This window comes from Suricata suricatta, chromosome 13 (assembly GCF_006229205.1).
Source record: "Suricata suricatta isolate VVHF042 chromosome 13, meerkat_22Aug2017_6uvM2_HiC, whole genome shotgun sequence".
NCBI lineage: Eukaryota > Metazoa > Chordata > Mammalia > Carnivora > Herpestidae > Suricata > Suricata suricatta.
The window spans coordinates 1,233,281-1,252,131 of record NC_043712.1 but is presented as its reverse complement, the minus strand read 5'-3'; the positions used below and the strand labels follow the sequence as shown (position 1 = coordinate 1,252,131).

The following is an 18,851-nucleotide window of genomic DNA, read 5'->3' as shown; positions in this document are numbered from 1 at the left end:
TCTGGCTGGGGGACTTTTGAAGTCCCTTAACCTGTGGGAGATTCTGTGAACTAGAGGAAACAGCGTCCACCTCGCCCAGGTGGCGTGGACCTGTGAAATCCCCTCTCTATTTGGTATTTGTAGAGCACCGACTGGGCGCACCCAACGAGGCGGCTGGCGCGTGCCCGTGCCTCACCCGCCGTTGAGAGCAGTGACCGTCTCCATCCGACAGGCAGAGCGGGCGCTGCGGATGCCGCCTCATGCGTCACGGCCCCCGGAGGGCGCGGCTGCCGCTCTCAAGTCAGTGGACGCAGACCCTGGCGGCCTGCCGGGAGGAGGTGGGGCGGGCGAGGCCAGCACCTTGTCTGTGCTGCTCCGAGTCACGTGCTCCCTGTATTGCTATTCGGTGGAGCAGATGGTGGGCGCAGTAACACTTTAAATTAAGGATTCCAGAAGCACATTAAATTTAGATTTAATAAGACAGTTATTGTATGGAAATTAAAGACCCATTGATTATCCTTTGATTATTGAGGGTGCAGTCACTTACCGCATTTGTCGTGCGGAGCGGGGCTGCCTTCTCCATCCCGACCGGCCCTGGACACCTGCCCTGCTGGACCCTTGACTCCAAGGCCCTGTCCCTCCAGGGCCCAGCAGAGCTCAGGGGCGGAGCCCAACCGGCTGGGTGCTGTCTCAGGCTGGCCTGGAGGGTGTCACGGAATCCTCCAGAAGCTGCTCTTTGTCCATTTTGTAGGAAAGGAAACCGAGGCTGTGAGAGAGAGTGGGTGTGGCCCCGAGGGCGGGCGCCCAGGGAGCCGCAGCGGCGGGAAGGGGACCCCCTGAGCTCCGCTGAGCGGGGGCGGTGCTGTGGGGGGCACTTCCTGGCCTTGGCCCGTCCCCCCCAGTGCGGGTGGAGAGCCGGGGGAAGGGGTGATTCCGGGAGCAGGCCCCCCCAGGCCCCCACTTCCCCTCGAACCCAGGGCTGGGAGCTGCTGGGCGGGTGACCATCTCTTGTGGCTGCAGTAACCCTGGTCCCGTTGTCCGCCCGAGGCCGGCGGCGGGTCCCTCAGCCCAAGCCCGCGCCCCCCTGCTTGAGCTCTCACTGACAGCCACTTGATAATCAGTCCCTGTGGCGCTAAAAGCGAACGTTTATCGCCTGCTTCAGGGGGGAGCTGGCGGCCTGGCCGGCAGGCGCGAGCACAGGCCTCGGGGATGAAGAAGGTCAGCCATGCACTTCCTCCGGGAAAGGGGCTGATGCGCTCACACGTGCCCCTGGCCCCTCTTTGTCACCTCCGAGAAAGGACCCTGCGGGGAAGAAGTGCAAGGTCAGGAGGGGGGGTGGTGGCTGCCCTTGGCTCTTACAAGCAGGACCCTCTCAGGGCAAGGTCTGGGCGCAGGGCCCACCTGGCAGCCAGGCGGGGGCACCCACCTATGGGCCACCCCTGGCTAAGGGGGCCAGATTTATCATATCACATAACACCTAATTAAATCTGCATTTCACGCACCAGTACTTTTTAGTGTAAGTAATGTCCCATTCAGACATGACTATATTTTTAAAATTCACTGTTTAGTTGAAATTTAAAATTAATGGGGTATTCTGGGTATTCTGTACTTTATCTGGGAAACTTCCCTGCCTCGCACTGGCTCCGTGTGCTGCTCCGGCCTCCACTCCCCGTGCTCCCAGCGCCATTGGTCATCTATCTCTGCCCCAGGACCTTTGCCCACACCACTCCCTCTGCCAAAGCCACCTATCCCTTTTGCCTTGGATGCCCCCCCTCAGTCTGCAGCCCAGGCTCAGTACCCCTGGCGGGGTGGGCTGGGCTGGGCAGAGGCCGGCTCTGGTAGCAGCAGAGTGTCACTTGTTAATGGCTCTCTGCATGGCTTTCCCCAGACTTGCAGTTTGGATGGAGATCAAGATGTCGTCTGTCCCTGTCCGACCCCGGGTCGGGCACCGCACTGCTCGGGGGGCCCCGATGACCACACACAGGCCTGGCCTTTCGAGCGTCCGTTTCCTCCTTTGTAAAGGGGGGGTGGTGTCCTCGTGAGAAACCTGGTTGCTGGTGATGGTGGCCAAAGCCACCCTGCCCGGAAGGCACACCCAGAGAGTCCAAGGGGGGACGGCAGGAGGGGCCTGGGGGAGCGCAGCAGGAACAGGGGACCTGCCCCCCGACACAGGGAGACCGGGGCACCCACGCCCTCCCCCGCGGTGGGAGCCAGTGGGGCGGTGGCAGTGTGACTGGGCTTCCAGAGACGGCAGTGCCCTAAACTCCTTCCCGGATGAGGTTTGGTCGGCTCACCCCACAGGGCGGCCCACCTGGGAGGCCAGAGAAGGGGCCCCCACACAGGAGGGGCCCGAGGCCTTGCCCCCAGATCCCACCACGCCTCGGCCCGGAGCGCGGCCGCACCGAGTGTGCACCGAGGTGGAAGAGGAGACCCTCGGGGGTCTGGACCCCAGGCACCAGAGCCCAGGCCGGGCTGCCAGGGGGACGGTGCCCTGGGCACCCCCGCCTTGGGAGACGGGCCTCCGTGTCTCCGCCTTCCGCCTCGCTCCCTTCTGCGGGCCTGGATCCGCCCGTGGGCACTGCTCACTTCTTCTGTTTGGCCCGCGTGGCTCCGGCTGGGAAGCTGTCGGCGGCAGTCGGCAAACACCCCTTCCCGCTCTGCGGCGCCGCCTGCCAAGCGCCACCAGCCGACAGCTTGGCTGGCAGTCGGCTCGCACAGGCTGCCGGCCTGGCACCCGGCTTCTCGCTGGTGGCCGGGGAGGGCTGTCCCCTGCTGCTGCGAGGTGGGTCTCGCGGCGGAGCTGCGGCCCCCACTCGCCCCCCGGCCGCATCCCCACAGCAGCCTCCGAAGCCCGATCCCCCCATGGAGCGGGGAGATCGGGGCCCCCAAGTCTCGGGGGAGACCGGAGGTGCAGGAGGTGCTCCTAGGAGGGACCCAGAGTCACCGAGGCTTGGGGGACGGGCCACCTCTTGAGGTCAGCCTGTGCCAAGCCCTGAGCTCCTTCTTTCCCACAACATGGTGGCCAGCACCCCTGCAGGGGGTGCCTGAGGCCCAGGACCATCTCAGCAGAGCCGGGCCCTCCCGGAAGGAAGTGTGCCCGGCAGGACGGGCCCCTGTGGGTGCGTGGGGCTGGCCAGGCCTCACCCCTGCCACGCCCCGGCCATGCTGGCTGGCCAGCCTCTGGGGGACCGGAGCCCACGCGCCTCTGCTCCCAGGCAGCCCGGGTTCCCCAGGCCGGAGGGGGAGGTTTGGGGCTGCCTGGGGGTGGCCCTCCTCCTGGGCCTGGAACCCCCAGCCTCTGACTGCCCCCGGGCCCCCAGGCAGCCCGCGGGAACTGTCCAGGCTCAGCCTTTAGGACTGGGCTGCACACATTAAAATTAATACTCATGCTGTCTCATGGCCTCATCATTAAGTGTCTGCTCATTCCGATTATTGTCAGAGAGTGATTTGTTGTCCTCTAGGCAATAAAAATCAACCTGCTTCAGGCGGGGGCCTGGAGCCACCTCCCCTCAGGCTGGTGGACCCTCGGCCTTTGGAGTTCTTTGCGGACACTCCAGGGGCGCCAAGGTGCCCTGGGACTCAGGCAGAGCGGGCTCTGCGTGGCCTCAGCTCGGGGGCTCCTGGAGGGAAGGTGTTCGACCCCTGAGTGCCGTGCTCCCAGCACTGTGGGCGTGCATGCACACACACGTGAACATGGCATACTAACGGGGGGCTTCCCGGGGCTGGGGGAAGGCTCGTGGCTGGGGGTCTTCTGTTAGGAACCCCACCTGTGCCTCGGCTTCTCCATCATCAGGAGGCTTCTGAGGACCGCTCACGTCCATCTCCTGTGGCTGAGACACAGAGGGCTTCTGCCCAATGCTGGGGGGAGGGGAAATGTGCTAGAGTGTGTCCAGACCCCTGGGGCCCCTCCCCAGCTGTGTCTGGGTCCCCGGTCTGTGGGCCAGGTCACCGGGGAGCAGCCTCTGAGGGTGCCGCGGCCGCATCGGCGTCCAGCCCTGGGGGAAGTGCCCGACCCCCCTCCCCCAGCCCAGGAGCTGGGCAGTCGCTGGTTCCCAGGCGAGGGCGGAGCAGGCCAGGCCCAGAGGCACTCGGGTCCCGGAGGGGACAGGCCGCCGGCCTGGGCGCTGCTGTCCCCTCTCTTCTCTCCACCTCAGGCCAGAGGATGGGGGCGGCCATCGCAGAGAGCACCTGAGGGTCAGGCCCTGCCCTCCCCAGGGCCCCGAGGGGCGCCCAGATGGAGGACGAGTCGGGCTGAGTGCATCCCCAGGGGCGAGAACAGCAGAAGCCCCCTCGTCACCCCCACACTTTGCCAGGGAGGAAGAGAGGTGTCCCCAGGCCTGCAGGACCCTGAGCCGCCAGGGTCACCCTGCCCCTGGCCAGGAGGGCAGGAGCTATGTGCCCGTGGGCACCCCGGCCTGTGCAGTTAGCTCCAGGCATCATCCGTATTCCTGTGAGCACCTTAAAAATTAGAGACAAAAATATACACAAAAGATTTTTCAGGGAGGAGAAAATGTGAAATAATGAGCTAACAAAAGACATTTGGTCAAACATAGTCTTCTAACAAGAATTGACTTTAAAATGATGGTTATTAGCGGTATTTCCTTTCTGGAGTGACTAAGGACGCTCCAGAGGGTGAGGCAATTAAGTTTTAAGTTTATATCGCACGTTTGAGCACAGGGGGCCACTGACGAGGCGGCACCCCTGAGCGGAGCGATCTGGGCCGGCCGCTGGCCGGACCGCCCTTCGGAGGGCTCACCCGTGCCCACCCCGCGGGGACAGGTGTCTGAGCCCCCCGAACTGCATGCCCAGCAGTCCCGTAGACTCTTAGGGGAGGCGGATGTCCAGTGGGGGGGGGGGCTCAGTCTGGGATGGGGTCAGAGGTTCGAGGTCAGAGGTGGGGCCTGGGGGAGGCGCTCTGCCCCCGCTCCGGGCCTGGACCTTGCTCACCTCACGTGCTTCCTCCCAGCGGGCCCACTTTCCGGGAGGGGGGCTGCTGGTGTGGACGGGGGAGGTGGGGGGACAGGGCGCTGAGCCGGGCTCAGGGCCAGCTCCACTCCAGGCCGGTCCTGCCTCTGCCCGGACCTCAGTTTCCCTCTAGAAGCAACTGCCAGGTGGCCTGTGCCCTTACCTGCTTTGGGCGTTGGCTGGGGCAGGGGTCGCTGCTCTGACCACAGCCCTGGGGGCTGGAAGAGAGACTGCGCGGACTTTCTGCAGCCCTGGCCCCTCGCCCGTCCCCCCAAAGGCTCCGCCTCCAGACCTGCTGGAAGAGAGGCGGCCACGGCCGGCCATAGGCACCTGGAGCCGGCATCTCGGACGCTGACCCCTGAGGGGGAGCACAGGCGCAGGTCCCCACGGGACGGACAGGGCATGAGCAGAACCGCCCGGGCTCCTGGCCTGAGGCAGGGGACAAGCTCTCTGGGCCTGGGAGAATGGGCTGCCCACATGGCTCTCAACTGGATTGTCTGGTTGGAGACGGTCAGGGTGATTGATGGGTCCTGCGTCTCCCACCACTTGACCCCTGTCAGTGCTCAAGGCTGTCAAGCATTTGAAAACTCTTGTAGAAGTCACCTCTGGGGCCCCACCTTCCGGAGGTGGACCACCCATCCCGGGGCCGGCCTGGGATCCTGGCTCCTGGGCCCTCTGCCCGCTCTGCTCCCGGCCACTGCTGGGCGCCACAGCCCGCAGAGGCTCTCCCCGGTGAGAAAGCGGCACGCGGCTGGGATCAGCTCTGCCTCCTCCTCCGGCCGCCCCTCCAGAGGGACTTAGGGTCAGGACCCCGCCCTCAGTCCTGCCTCAGCCCCTCCCTCCTCCTAGGGCGGGAGGCGGGCGTGGGAGGGAGCCTGGGCCGCAGCCCCCGAGCCGTGCGAGGGGCCGCCGAGACTCAGATGGATCCGAGGGGGGTCTGCGGAGTCTCGTACCTATAACTCTAAATTAAAAAAGCCATGTGCTGTTTACAGCCCTCCGGCAGCTGGGCTCTGCAGCCGCATAAAGGTCATATTATAGTGCAAGCCATTGTGTGCTGAGCTTCCTACATGTGCTTTCCTACATGGCTCGCAAACGGCGAGCTGCTTACGGGCAGGGAGGGGGCTGGTTCATTTTGGGTAACAAATGATCCTTGATTTGGTTTTAAATGCAGTGACAGCCAAATGTATTTCTTATTGAACGCTTCCCTGTGCCGTGGAGAACAGGGTGGTAGTAAACCCCAAGACGCAGAGCGGGCTCTGGAACCCGCCGCGGGAGCTTCGCGAACAGATTACGCTTGTGGGCAGAGGGAGATGCTGGAGCTGCGCGCATAACCAGCATGGGCACTTTGGTCACTTGTACAGTGGCTCCCATCATTATTCCTTCCCGCTTCCAATTTTTCAGTAATAAAAATATAGGCGATGCGACTCTTTTGCATTACAGATAAACGGTCTTGATTCCTTATTAAATATTTGTATTAATCTCAAGTACTACGGAGCGTCGGCGGGATAAATCAGGCCCGCTGCCTCCGCGCCTCTGCGGGCTCTCCACCGCGCGGCCCCTTCACCCGCCCGGTCCCGCCGAGCAGGGTTTCCGTCCTCACCGCCCGGCTCCCTCTGTCACTGGCTTTACGGCCATGTGTCCGCCGCGCAGTCGGCACCGACGGCATATTTGTTTCTCAAGATCCAGCGATTTGGGTAATCACTCTGCAGCCCCAGTTTTCTCTTTTATTTAATTAGGAATTACCGCTGTGCTATCACTCACGGGGGCCCGAGGGGCCGCGCGGCAGCGCAGGGGGCTCCCGGAGAGGCATGGGCGGGGCAGCACCCAGCCGTCTGCGCCTGCCTGGGGGGCGGGGAAGCCAGGGTGCCAGTGCCGGTCGGGGCCTCTTCCTGGATGGCCTGGGGTGGGCCTGCCCGCCCTCTCGCCGTGGTGGGGGACACATGGGTGACAGGGGGCAGTGAACCCGCTCCCTGGGAGGCTGTAGGAGGTGGTATTCTCCCCTAGCAAAAGAGAAAGGAGGCCCCCAGCCCCCAGCTGCTCCCCCACATCTTGCTTCCCGCCCCTCACTGACATGAGTGCCCCCATGGGGGGGGTCAGCTGGTGCTGCCTCAGGCCGCTTACGCTGATGACCGCGCAGCAGTGGGGACCCTTCCAGGTGGTCCTGGAGAGTGTCTGCCCTTGGATGGGGTGCCAGTCTGGGCCTGTTCCCAGCTCAGAGGTGTGTCTGTGAGTGGCAGGTGGCTGGGCCTGGGGCCCCGGGGACTCCAAGGGTCTCCCAGACTGGAGAGGGGGTCAGACGGCTGAGGGGATGTGGCAAGGCAGCCAGTCGATGGTCAGCGGTGGGAACAGTGCGTGTGCTTTGGCCGAGGCCGCTGAGGACCCCCGTTGGTCACCCCGTGCAGCTGGGACGCGGCCACAGCCTTCCCTCTGCCGCGAGCCCTTCCTTGCAGTCCAGCCCGCACACACCAACCCGACTGCAAACGCCAAGACTCCGTGGCCCCTCACCCCCGGGCCCTAACCGCCAGGCCCCGAATCCCACGCCGACTCCATGTCCAGGGACTGTGGGAGGTCCAAGTCAGGTCCGGACTGTGCCAGCAGAGGTGAGGCCTCAGACAAGCCCCGCACGTCCCCTATTGCGCCTCTGTCCCAGCAGGGCTGCCGGGGGTCCTGGTCAGTGACAGTGGGTGAGTCTCGGTTAGGGAGTCCTGTCTCTCAGTCCCTGGAAGGCCACCCAGGTCCACCTGGACCAGGTGGTGCTGGAGGGGCAGACTGGGAAGGCTTCATGGAGGAGGGGCTCTGGAGAAGGCCGTGTGTCCAGCGTGAGCCAGGCCAGGGAAGGACCAGGCCTGGGGGGGCAGTGCAGGAGGGAGGCGGACGCTGGGGAGGGGCAGACGGAAGGTTCCCCAGGTCCCAGGCTGCAGAGCCCGCGTGACTGGCCAGGGAGGTCGCGTGCCTCCAGCTCCCCGTGGGACCCTGTGTCGGGAGGAACCAGGGACACTAGTGAGCACCCCCCTGAGGGTGGCCGCACACTGAGGTCAGCACTAGACCCTCAAAGCTGCAGGTGTCTCCAAGAGCATCTTGGAGGGGGGGAGGGGGCAGAGGCCGCCCTGAGCCTGGGGCGGGGCGGACATGGGGGGGAAGGAGGAGGGGTGACCTGAAACCACACAGCCCAGCCCAGTGTGGAGGAGGGGTCAGCAGCGGCCAGGGGTAAGCGCCGCGGGGGTCCCGACACCCTGTCCACCACCGGGGGGGGGGGGGGGGCCGCCTGCTTCGCAGTCTCTGTCTGGGGTGGGTGGTGTCCGGGAACGCTTGCTGCCTCTGCCCAAGAGCCTGCGTGGAGGAGGGAGGGCGCCTGGCCGGGCACCGAGGGGACGCAGTGTTCCCACTGCCTCCTCGGCGGCGGGGACCTGATCTGAATGCCACACATGTGCCGCTGCAGCGTCCAGCCTGGCCAGCCTGGGGGAGGGGTGGGGGCAGGGCCGAGGCTGAGGGGAGGGGGGAGGGGTAGGGAGGGTGACTGGGTCTCCCCACTGAGCCCCTTGGCCATCTGGGGGGGCCCCTCCATGGCCCAAAAGTTTCGGTCTTATTGGAGGAATGGGGTTTGGGGTAGGGTGGGAGGGAGCAGCTCAGCGCACGCGGCTGTGCCCGCTGTCTGTTTCTCCATCTCAGTGGGACGTGTTCCCTTGGTGGGTGGGGTGACCACATGAGTGACAGGGCAGGGCACAGACAGGCGGGTCCCCACCGCAGCAAATGTGGGGCTGAGTTCAGCTGCCCTCCGGCCCCCCTGTGCCCTCCTGAATCTCCAAGCCATGCCTCACCATCCTGCCAGCCTGGCTGGCTCATGCCCTGGGTGCCGGGAGAGCCAAGGGGCCTGGGTGCGTGGCCTGCCTGCCCCACCCAGTGGCCGTGTGGCCAGGGTGGCACTCGCCATCCTTACCCATGAAAGCAAGTGCAACTCAGGTGCCTTGTGGCTGAGGGGGGCTTGCGTGGACCAGGCCCGCTGGCTGGCCCTCAGCACAGGGAGAGGAAGGTGGGCTGACACTGTGTCCCTCAGGGGCCCCACGCAGCCGCCAGGTCGGACCGACCGTGGCCACCTGGGCTGTGCGCCAGGCCCCCGCCGGCTGATGAGAGGCCCATGTGCTGAGCCTGCTGGTCCCTGACGCTTTGAGACTGGGCGTCCCTGGCATTCATACTCCTGGCCGCTGCAAACAAGGCGGTGGGAGGAGGAGGGACCTGTGAGTCCCTGGGAGCACCCTCAAACCCACAGGAGTGGCTTCTGAAGGCGCCAGCCTCCACCTCCCTGCCCCAGGGTCGGGGGCCCTGGGCTGGGCTGACCCCCAGGCCCCAAGGGTGGGGACACCGCAGTTCAGCCCACAGAGTCCTAGGGTCTGCAAGGGGGTCTGGAATGAACCCCAAGTCACCTCACCCACAAGCCCCGGCTTCGCAGAGGCCCTGCTGGGAATGCCCGGGGGCAGCTGCCACCCCCACCCCTCCTCCAGCCCGGACTGCAGGGTGTGGGTTCTCCCCGGCCCTCGGGGCGTGTCCGCGGGCTGGAATGTGTGCGGCCTCATTTCTCCCAGTCTGGAGGCGATGCCTACAGAGCCAGGCGGGGCGTCTGAGGGGGGTGACCCGGGGCCCTCTCTGGGGAGGACCCAGCAAGCCCCCGTGGTGAGGCCTCCCTAGAAGAGACCACACACTCCTTGCTCTTCGGAAGAAATTAATTTTGTTTTGTTCAGATCGTGCTGGCAGCGGATTTGCTGGCACCTTTTGGGGGGCTCTCGGCGGTTCTGGTTTTGGGGACATTATACTAGGAATTCTGAACTATTCCAGGCACCGTGTGTCATGTGGGCTGAGCCTGCCAATAATGGGGGCCCGAGGTCACTGTGGGACTCCCCCAGCCCCTGAGTGGGGTGGGGCCGGCTGCCCAGCTTTGCCCTGCTGGTGCCCTCCACCCCCACCCTGCCGCCCCTGGCCTTACCCTCAGGTCAGCCATGGGGCACCCCTGCCTGGGGGGTGCACAGCCCGGGACCGCCCCCTCTGCCTGCGTCTGCAAGTCGCCCACCTCCTCGTAGGAGGCCCTGGGGGAGTGGGGGCCACAGACCCGGGGCGAGGGTGTGTGTGAGGACCGTGTTTAACGGGCACTGGGGTTCAGTTCAGGAAGACGGGGAGTCCGAGAGACGAGGGGGCGCCTGCACAGCAGTGTGCATGCCCCTGACGCCTTTGAACTGGGTCCCCAACAGCAGCAATGTGCTAGGAGGCTGCAGTTTATGGGGTGGGTTCTTCCCCGCTATTGAAAAACATGCTTAAAAGAATTCGGAGGGCCAGTGCCTGCAGGGTTCGGTCTGCTGAGCACCCGACTCCTGATTTCAGCTCAGGCCGGGATCCCAGGGTTGTGGGATCGAGCCCCGCATCAGGCTCTGCACCGAGAGATTCTCTCCCTCTCTCTGCCCCTCCCCACCCTCTCAAATCAAATTCTGGGGGGAACACACAGCCCCGCATTGACGGGGACGTCGAGGGGACACAGACGCGGACCTGAGGGCCCCAAGGGGCTCAAACCAGGGCCCGGTGAGCGGGGCACGGACTCAGGGAGGGTCTCACCCAGAGTGAGAGATAAACCTCCAGGGCCCCCCACCCCGCACAGCCTGGGAGGGACAGCGGCCAGCACTGAGCGCGGGTGCGGGGGGAGAGTGGCCTGAGTAACCACATTTTAACCCATCAAAATGTGGACAGTTTTGTTATGAAAAACACCAGAAAGCCATTAATGTAAATCATGAAATATTCAACAAGGCAGCCGCTTAAACGGCTCGTGTTCCCAGAATCGGTGCCGGATGCTTCCTGCCTGGGGGGCGCCCAGACTTCGCTCTCTCTGCCCACTCAGAGGCCATTATCTCAGAACTGGGAAGCGGTTAGATCATCGCTGCGGCCTCGGACCGAGGGAAGGAGGCGCTTCTGGGGCCACGGCCACCGCCGCCCCCGTCTTGCGCCACTGGACCCGCGCCCCCAGAGGTGCCGTCCCCAGGGGGGGTGGCCGTGGTGGGGCGCCCCCTGCCAGCCCCCCTCCGCGGCCTCCCCGCGGCTGGGTCACCGGCGTGAGCCTTCCTGGGTGTGCAAGCCCCCCCTGACACCCAGCCCAGCCTCGGTGGTGCTGACGGGAAAAGGCTGCCGTGTCTTCCTGCTCGCACTTTGCTGGCCCCTTACGGGCCGTCCCTCATCTCTGACAGCAGGCGAAGGCTGCGCAGCTGGTGCGCGTCCAGGTGAGGACTGGGCTCCGGGACCGGGTTCTCCGCCATCATTCCCGGCCCCCGGAAGCCTTCCCGCTGCAAAAATACAAGAGGAAACCAAGCAGAAAAAAGATAGAGCGCGACGAAGGGAGGCAGGGATGGGCCGTCGGGGCGGGAGAGGGCCGCGTCGGCACGGACGTGGAGGCCGGGCGCCCTGCCTGCGGCCGGTGCCGATGCAGACGTGGCGCCGACACCTGGAAGACGGGGTGGAGGTCACTCAAAGGGCTGAACGTCCATCTACCACGTGACCCGGCGCCTCCGCTCCGGGCGCGTCCCCAAGAGAATACAGGCCGTTTTGAAATGACTCGTGCACAGCCAGGGGCGGCGTTGCCAGCGGAGCCAGAGAGCGGGGCGTGTCAGCGTCAGTGACGGGGGGCGAGCGGGCGGGCGGGGGGGGGCGTCCACACATGGAACAGCACTCGGCCTCCAGACAGAAGGAAACCCCGGCACCTGCTCCCGCGTGCAGGACCCTGGAGGACCCTGCGCAGAGTGACATCAGCCCGTCACAGGGGGTCACGCTCTGTGGGGGTGGACACTCCCCAGAGGCCCTGGAGGAGCCACAGGTGCAGGGGGTGGGGGAGGGGCTGGGGGAGGCGGGGCCCGTGCCACAGGACAGAGTCCAGTCTGGGAAGATGGACAGATTCTGGCGAAGGCTGGGGGGGGGGGTGGCTACACAACAGGGTGAATACATCTGACGTCCCTGAACTGTGCCCTTAAAAAGGATTAAAAGGGGGCGCCTGGTGGCTCAGTTGGGCGTCTGACTCGGGCTCAGGTCATGATCTAACAGTTTGTGAGTTCGAGCCCCACGTCGGGCTCTGTGCTGACTCCTGGAGCTGCTGCGGATTCTGTGTCTCCCTCTCTCTGCCCCTCCCTCCCTCAAAAATAAATAAACATTAAAAAACTTAAAACTTGTTCAAATGGTGTGTATGTGTGTGTATAAAACCACAATTTTAAAAATAAAAAATGAGAATGTGAGGATGGCAGACAGTGTGTGTGTCAGGGTGCGAGGGCGGGACAGGGGTCCATGGGCAGGATGGAAGGGGCAATGCCACCAGCGGGGTGGCCAGGGGCCAGGGCAGAGATTCAGCCCTCGGAGAGAGACACAGCGCTGCTTTTTGGCGGGGGTGGGGGGGTGGGGGGCGCGGAGGACTGTCTGGACCAGGCGTCTGGGCGCAGGAGGTGCTGGGGTCTTTCTGATGTCCTCCGTCCGCTCCTCGCTGTGGCGAAAGCAGGCGGGTGTTTGGTGACGTTTCCCAAGGACTTCGCATGCCAAGCTGTGCAGGGTTTCCCCAGCAAGAGGGGGCCGGGCCGGCCTGAGGCTGTGCACCCCAGCTGTGAAGGGGCTGAAGGGGCCTCGGGAGGGGCTCCTGTCTGTCTAGGGGCCTCTTGATTCCCCCTGAGCCGCGGGGCTTCCTGGAACCAGGCTGAGAGCTGCGACACCAGCATTCTGGCCAGCAGGGGCGTGGCCCCAGCCCCTGGGAGGCTTGTCTGTGGCTCTTGTCGGGGGCAGCGGTGTGCAGTTGGCATCTAGTGCCCCCCCCAGGACTGTAAACAGCACTTGTGCGTGAGCCAGCTCTGCCTCCTGAGCCCTTCCCCCATGGGGTCCGTGGTGTCCCTGTCAAAATCACCGCAGGTTCCACAAACACCGTTTCAGCCACGAGTGCACAGCCTTCCGGAAACCAAGCCTCTGGAGTCCCTGGCCCCTCAGATTCCCTGTGACAAGACCCCAGGGACAGTTAAGACGTCCGGTTGTGGTGAAGCTCCTCTGGGCCCCACCTGTGGTTGGCCCCGGGGGTCAGTGACGCCTCCTGCGTGCACAGCGCGGTCCGCCGGCCAGAGCACACCGCCCGCAGCTGCGGGTCCCTCTGGGAGGGGAGAGAAGCATCCAGGACCGTAAGATTTCCCCTTTAGTCTATCGCTGAGGCCCCCCATGGCAGCATCTCGGCTGTCAGCAGGGGACACGTGGGCCCCCGGAGGCCAGGACCCCAGCTTTTACACATCCTCTCTGGCACTGTTCTGGAAAAACGAGGCCTGGTGTAATTCCCCAAGAGGGGTTCTTTTAGGGGCCACACTAAGGACGTATTATTTCTGGGAAAACCTACGTCGCCCACCCCTCCAATCACCGCTTTCTTCATCCACTCTTCATTCATCGGAACAAGTAGGACGGTGGCCGACTGCCGCTCCCCCATGAGCCTGTCCTGGGGCTGGGGTCCCGGAAGCCGTGAGACCTGCCATTGAGGAGGGACAGGCAGGAGGAAACACAGGGAAGACCCCGGGGGCTGAGTCTGGGGGCGCACGGAGGGCCCCGGGGCTCATGCCTGGCGGAGGCAGGGGCTTTGGAGGTGCAAAGGGTGAGCAAGGCCAGGCAGTGGTGGGGACAGGTCTGGAAGGCGGGGCCTGGGCCTCCTTGATGGCCAACTCACGGGGCCCCCAATCTGCGGGACGGCCTTGGTGGGGGTCTTTGGGCTCTCTTTGGAGACGGGCCAGTGCTGGAGACGGCACTGAGGCTGGGGGGCGGTGAGGAGGGCCCTTCCCACCTACCATCAGCCCATCTCTGAAGAGGAGTCTCTTCCCATACGAACAATTATGGAAGGGAGCCGTGACACATGATTTTCCACTTAAACACATATTTAGTGAATTGCTACGGTTTATTGGGCTTTCGGAGCAGACTGATTGCATCGAGTGGTAGAAATCACACCGGGAAGATGCTCCCGGGGAAGCCGCTGCGGGTTACCACTCCTCCGTCCACTCTGGGAGCCACCACCTCTGCTACGTGGAAACAGAGGATCCAAACTCCAGGCCGACGGGTCCCGGTGCTGGGTCTCTCCAGACCCGAGGCATTAGCGAGGGGGTAAGAACACCGGCTCCAGCACTGGGCAAGCCTGGCTCAAATCCCGGCTCCAAACCCATTTCACAGATGAGCAGTTGAGGCCCAGAGTGACTTGCCTAAGATCAGGGTGTCAGGGTTTGAACTGCTATCTGCCTGGCTCTGCAGGGGCCACCCCCTGGGCGGCTGGCAGTTGGAGACCCCGTTGTGGCCCCAAGCAGACAGCGGCTGCAGAAACCCCGGAGCATACAGACTGCGAAGCGCCCAGGGCAGGGCGTTCATTCACTGCTTGCTCAGCAATGTTCCCACGGGCCGGCTGTGCGCCTGCACAAGGGGTGGCGGGAAGGCCTACCGCCCCGAGCCGGAGCCCGATGGGGCAGGGACTGGCTCCCCCGACTGTTTCAGTGACCGGAAAGTCACTGCCATTTCATTATTCCAGGGCCTGGAAAATTACTATTCATGACAGCAAGCTTAGAAATGAAATAATAAGTCTGTCCTTTGAAAAAGCAAATTGTGACACCGGAATATTCATGAGCTGTGACTTCACGGGGACGGCAACAGCCGGAGATTACCATTCGGTTAAGTCAGCAGCAGCGGGACTTAGGGAAATGCACTTGTCACTCTGAGGAAATGAGTGATTAATACTTTTCCTGTTTGCGGGGTCCCTTAATGGTTGGATTTTTAATGTAATAACTAATTAACCTTGGGACCACTCTTATCTGCCAGGCTCCTGAGGTCCCGGCTCCCCACGGGCAGGGTGCAGCCGGCTTGGCATATGCCCCCCAAACCATGGGTGCCCATGACCTCTCGGTTGGGGGCTGAATAGGGTCCCCTCCAAACTCATGCTCCCCCAGCACTTCAGAGTGGCTTTAGGTGGCAATGGGGTCTTTGCAGATGCGACGCGTTAAGGACTTGGAGATGATGTCATCCTGGACTTAGGGTGGGCCCTGCATCCTGTGACAGGTACGTGCCCTCTAAGACTTAGAGAGACAGAGGCACTGAGGGGGGAAGATTTGGGACACGAAGCAGGCCCAGGGAAGACGGGACAGCGAGCGGCACCGGGGATTTCTGGGGTCCCCAGCAGCCAACCTGTGACAGACACACTCCGCCCATGGCCTGAGGGGACCAGCCCTGCCCACGCCCGCGGCCCCCAGGGCTGGGTGGCCGTAGATGCCTGTTGCTTGAAGCTCCCTGCCTTGTGGGGCTTTGGTACAGCGGTCCCTGGACCCTCCCGCACTCGGTGACCTTGCGGGAGGCACTGGGGGGCAGCCGAGAGGGGCCAGGGCCAGCGTGGGGCTACATCCTGAGAGCCAGGAGCCCCCCAGGCACTGGCAGCAGGGCTGTGTGCTGGCTTTTGATGGAACAGGATGCCGCCCTCCTCCCCCTGGTCCTGGGGTCTCCCACTGAAGGGTGTTGGGGGCCAGAGCTGTGCTTTTCAAACTGGGCTCCCCAAGGCACCCACAGGGGTGCACCCACAGGGGTGACGGGGCTGTTTCTTCTTGTTGGGTGCCTCAGTTTTCCCCCAATCACCTCCTCCCTCTTGCTGCCTGGAGAGCTCTTAGTCACCTTTAGGGCCCGTTCCCACTACCCTCGAAGGGGGTGCTGGCCGAGGCGCCCTGCCCTAAGAGTTGGGCACCACCCAAGCAGGCCCCCAACAGGGGCGCGGAGAGGACCAGGACCAGGGCTGGCCTCTCCGGGCGGCTCACCCAGAGGCCTGCAGGACGAGGACCACAGCTCGCCCCTGCCCTCTAGTGGCCGCCTGGAGGCAGCGCGGGCACCCGCGGTTGGGAGGCCTGGGATCCCCGCAGAGTGGATGTCCCTCCCAGCCAGACTTGAAGCCCCCTTTGCCAGGAGACCCTCTCCAGCCCTTATGGCCTAGCCACTGCCTGCCTGGGGCCCCAGAGCTGTGCCTCAGCAGGCGTCAGCGGGGGATGGGGGCCCATGGGAAGGGAGGCTGTCCCCTCGGCACCACGAGGGCGGCTGCACCCTTCTCGGGCCCTCGTGGTGTCGGGGGCCGGAGCCAAGGCTGCTCTGCGCATTCAGGGAAACCCTCAGCTTGGCTCCTGCCGGCTCCGCCTTGGGCCCTGGGCCTGCGACGTTCAGACTGACAGCACCTCCCGGAGCGGACGGGCACCTTCTTCCAGCCCCACTTCCAGCACCCGAAGTGGCTCCCAGCGCACAGTAGGAACGAAGAAAATGCATGCCGGTCCCCAGGCAGGTGCGCAAGCAGACGGTTGGGACTGGCCGGTTGGGAGGGGGGACACAGGGCTTAGGCGTGGGGAGAAGCAGAGCTGGCCGCCGGGGAGGTCTGGGGCTGCGTGCGATGCTGGGTCTTCACAAGGGAGGAGTGGGAGCTGTCAGCATGCAAGGTGTGGTTGGGGGGCTGACTGACCCCCAAAGCTGCATGGCAGGTGCTCCTTCTCTGTATCCACATGTGTCCTAACCCTTCGGTAGAAGATGAAACAGAGGCTCAGAGAGGGAGGAACCCGCTGGGGTCCCTGGGGACAGTGTGGCCTGTCCCTGCAGGGAATCCTAGGACAGTGCCCTGCTCCCAGGGGCTGGTGGGGAGGCAGAGCCCGGGAGGGGGAGCCCCCTGTCCCAGGTCCTCTGGGGCGTCTAGTGCTCTTCTCCCCAACTCCCAGGAGAAGAATTACTCACTGCTTCTTTAGGTCTGTCTCCTCGGAAACAGGCCACTCAGGACACCCGTTCTGCAGAGGGTCATACCCGCGTGATGGGGTCAGCATTGGAAGGCGGGTATGCCCAAAGTGCTGAGGGGTGGCCCCGGGCAGACACAGTCGGGGTGGTCTTCCTGGAGGAAGGGGGGCGCGCTGAGGCAAGGAGCTGGTAGGTGAGCGGGAGACTCTGGATGGAGGGTGCTGGACACATGGCCAGGCTTGGCTGATTCGGCTGCTAAGGGTACAGTGAACCATTTTAGAGTCAGTTTACTGTCGACACATGACAGGAAGGACCCCTGGGCCCTTGTCCTGCACACATGAAGGGCGACCCTGGAATGCCCGGGGCCTGGGGCGCCAGCAGGAGCCGGGCGGGGCCGTCCCGCGGAGCCCCTGCAGCCCTGGCCGAGCGGTCTTGCAGGGGTGGGCCCCACCGTGACTCCCTCCAGGTCAGGCCTTCAGGTTCTCCATTTCTGAAATCCCCCCTTTTGGATCTCCGGTTGCTCACTCTTAGAACCTTCCAGCATCATTCTTCTGTTTCCCTGGCGGGCTCCGGTCTGTACAGGGGGGCAGGGTGAGCACCACTGTTGTTCTGGCTCCTGTGGGGCAGCCAGTGGCTGCCCATCATTGTCCCCAGCAGGGCCTGTCCCCTGGCTCAGCCTTGCGCACTCCGCTGCCTTCTGACCCCAGGCCCCTTGGACGTCCCCTGATGTCCAGGACACCTTGTGCAGAGTGGAGCTCAATACGCTTCCACCCCGCCCTCCCCTGCCCCCTCCAGTGCTGGCACCGCGGTGCCCCTTGTCACGCACACTGGAGGCACTCATGGAACCGCTGATTTTGCTCTCCCCAATACCTGCCCTCCGTCAGACGCGTTTCCAAGTGCCACCATCTCCTCGGTCTTGGCGCAGGTCCTTTCCATCGCCCTCTGGAAGGATGCTGTAGCTTTCTCCAGGGGGGTCCTGGCCTCCTCCCTACTCCCCCCCCCCGCCCCCAAGGCTGGTGACCATCGCTGCTGCAGGCCCCTTGGCCTCCAATGAAGGCCACGTGCTGTGACACCCTTTCTGTGGCCTGCCCCCGCTGGGTGCCTCCAGCCTCCTCCCCTCCCCTCCCCTCGCCGACACTGCCTCCCAGCCCAATAGAGACCCCGCTCTTTAATTCCTGTCCAGACTTCATGGAAGCAATCACTAAACACTAACAGGACAAACGAAATTTGGGCACAGTCAAAGGTGGATTGTGGGGGTGAATAAGGACATGGGTACAAAGCAGCACGGGGACAGTAAACGTCTGAAAGGGACAGATGCCAGGACCACCGCCGAATTTAGGCTGCCAGCCTTGGAGTGTGTGTGGGGGGGCTGTGTGGCGTTCATCTCTGCTTGGTAAAGGTTCTCGGAATGCACCAGATCATACCTGGTCTAGGTCTGGCCCAAACTGCAGTACCCACTTCTGTCGTTGTCACAGAAAAGGTGCAGAGTGCGGGGGGCAGTTTCCCCAAGTGTCCGCCCGCGGCTCTGCCCCCGAGTGGAGGCAGCTCAGGGGTGTCTGATGCGGGAGGTTGGTGGGAGGCTGGGGAGCCCTGTGCCATACCGGGCCGAGGACTACACGTTGACCCAGAGCAGTGCAGTCCAAAGAAACACAATAGCTGCCACATGTGCAATTAAAATTGTGGGCAGGCACCTCTTTAAGAAGTACAGAGAAACAGGAGAAATCAATTTCAACATACCTTTCATAACCTGAAACACCTAGACTATTATTTCAAGATGTAATCAATATAAAGACAACATGGAGTAGTTTTCATTTCTTTTCCCTGCAGATTCTCGGAGACCTGCTGTGTAGTTTTCACTCAGAGTCCATCTCAGAACGGATCACTAAACTCAAACGTCCCACGTGGCCACAGCCCGACCTGCAAAGTGCAAGGCAATTGTGGGACGAAGGAAGCAAGAGAACTACACCTCCCGGCATGCCTCGGGAGCTCCCTGTGACGTACTTCCTGCGCGGCGGCGGGCTCGGCAGAGCCACGGGGGAGGAACCACATCTCCCGGTGTGCTCCGCGCGCACCGTGACGCACTTCCGGCGCGGCGGGGACAGCGCGCCCCCGGTGGCCCGGCGGCTGGAGCGAGGCGACCGCTC

The 18,851-nt window shown here is 63.7% G+C and overlaps 1 long non-coding RNA gene across 1 annotated transcript; it reads right to left on the bottom strand.

Annotated features, from left to right (window-relative positions):
• Positions 1–18,378: 18,378 nt before the first annotated feature.
• Positions 18,379–18,845, bottom strand: LOC115276791. Its single transcript, XR_003902089.1, has 2 exons — positions 18,709–18,845; positions 18,379–18,624 (listed from the first exon to the last, which is right to left on the bottom strand). It is a non-coding gene; the product is annotated as an uncharacterized LOC115276791 (long non-coding RNA).
• Positions 18,846–18,851: the final 6 nt, after the last annotated feature.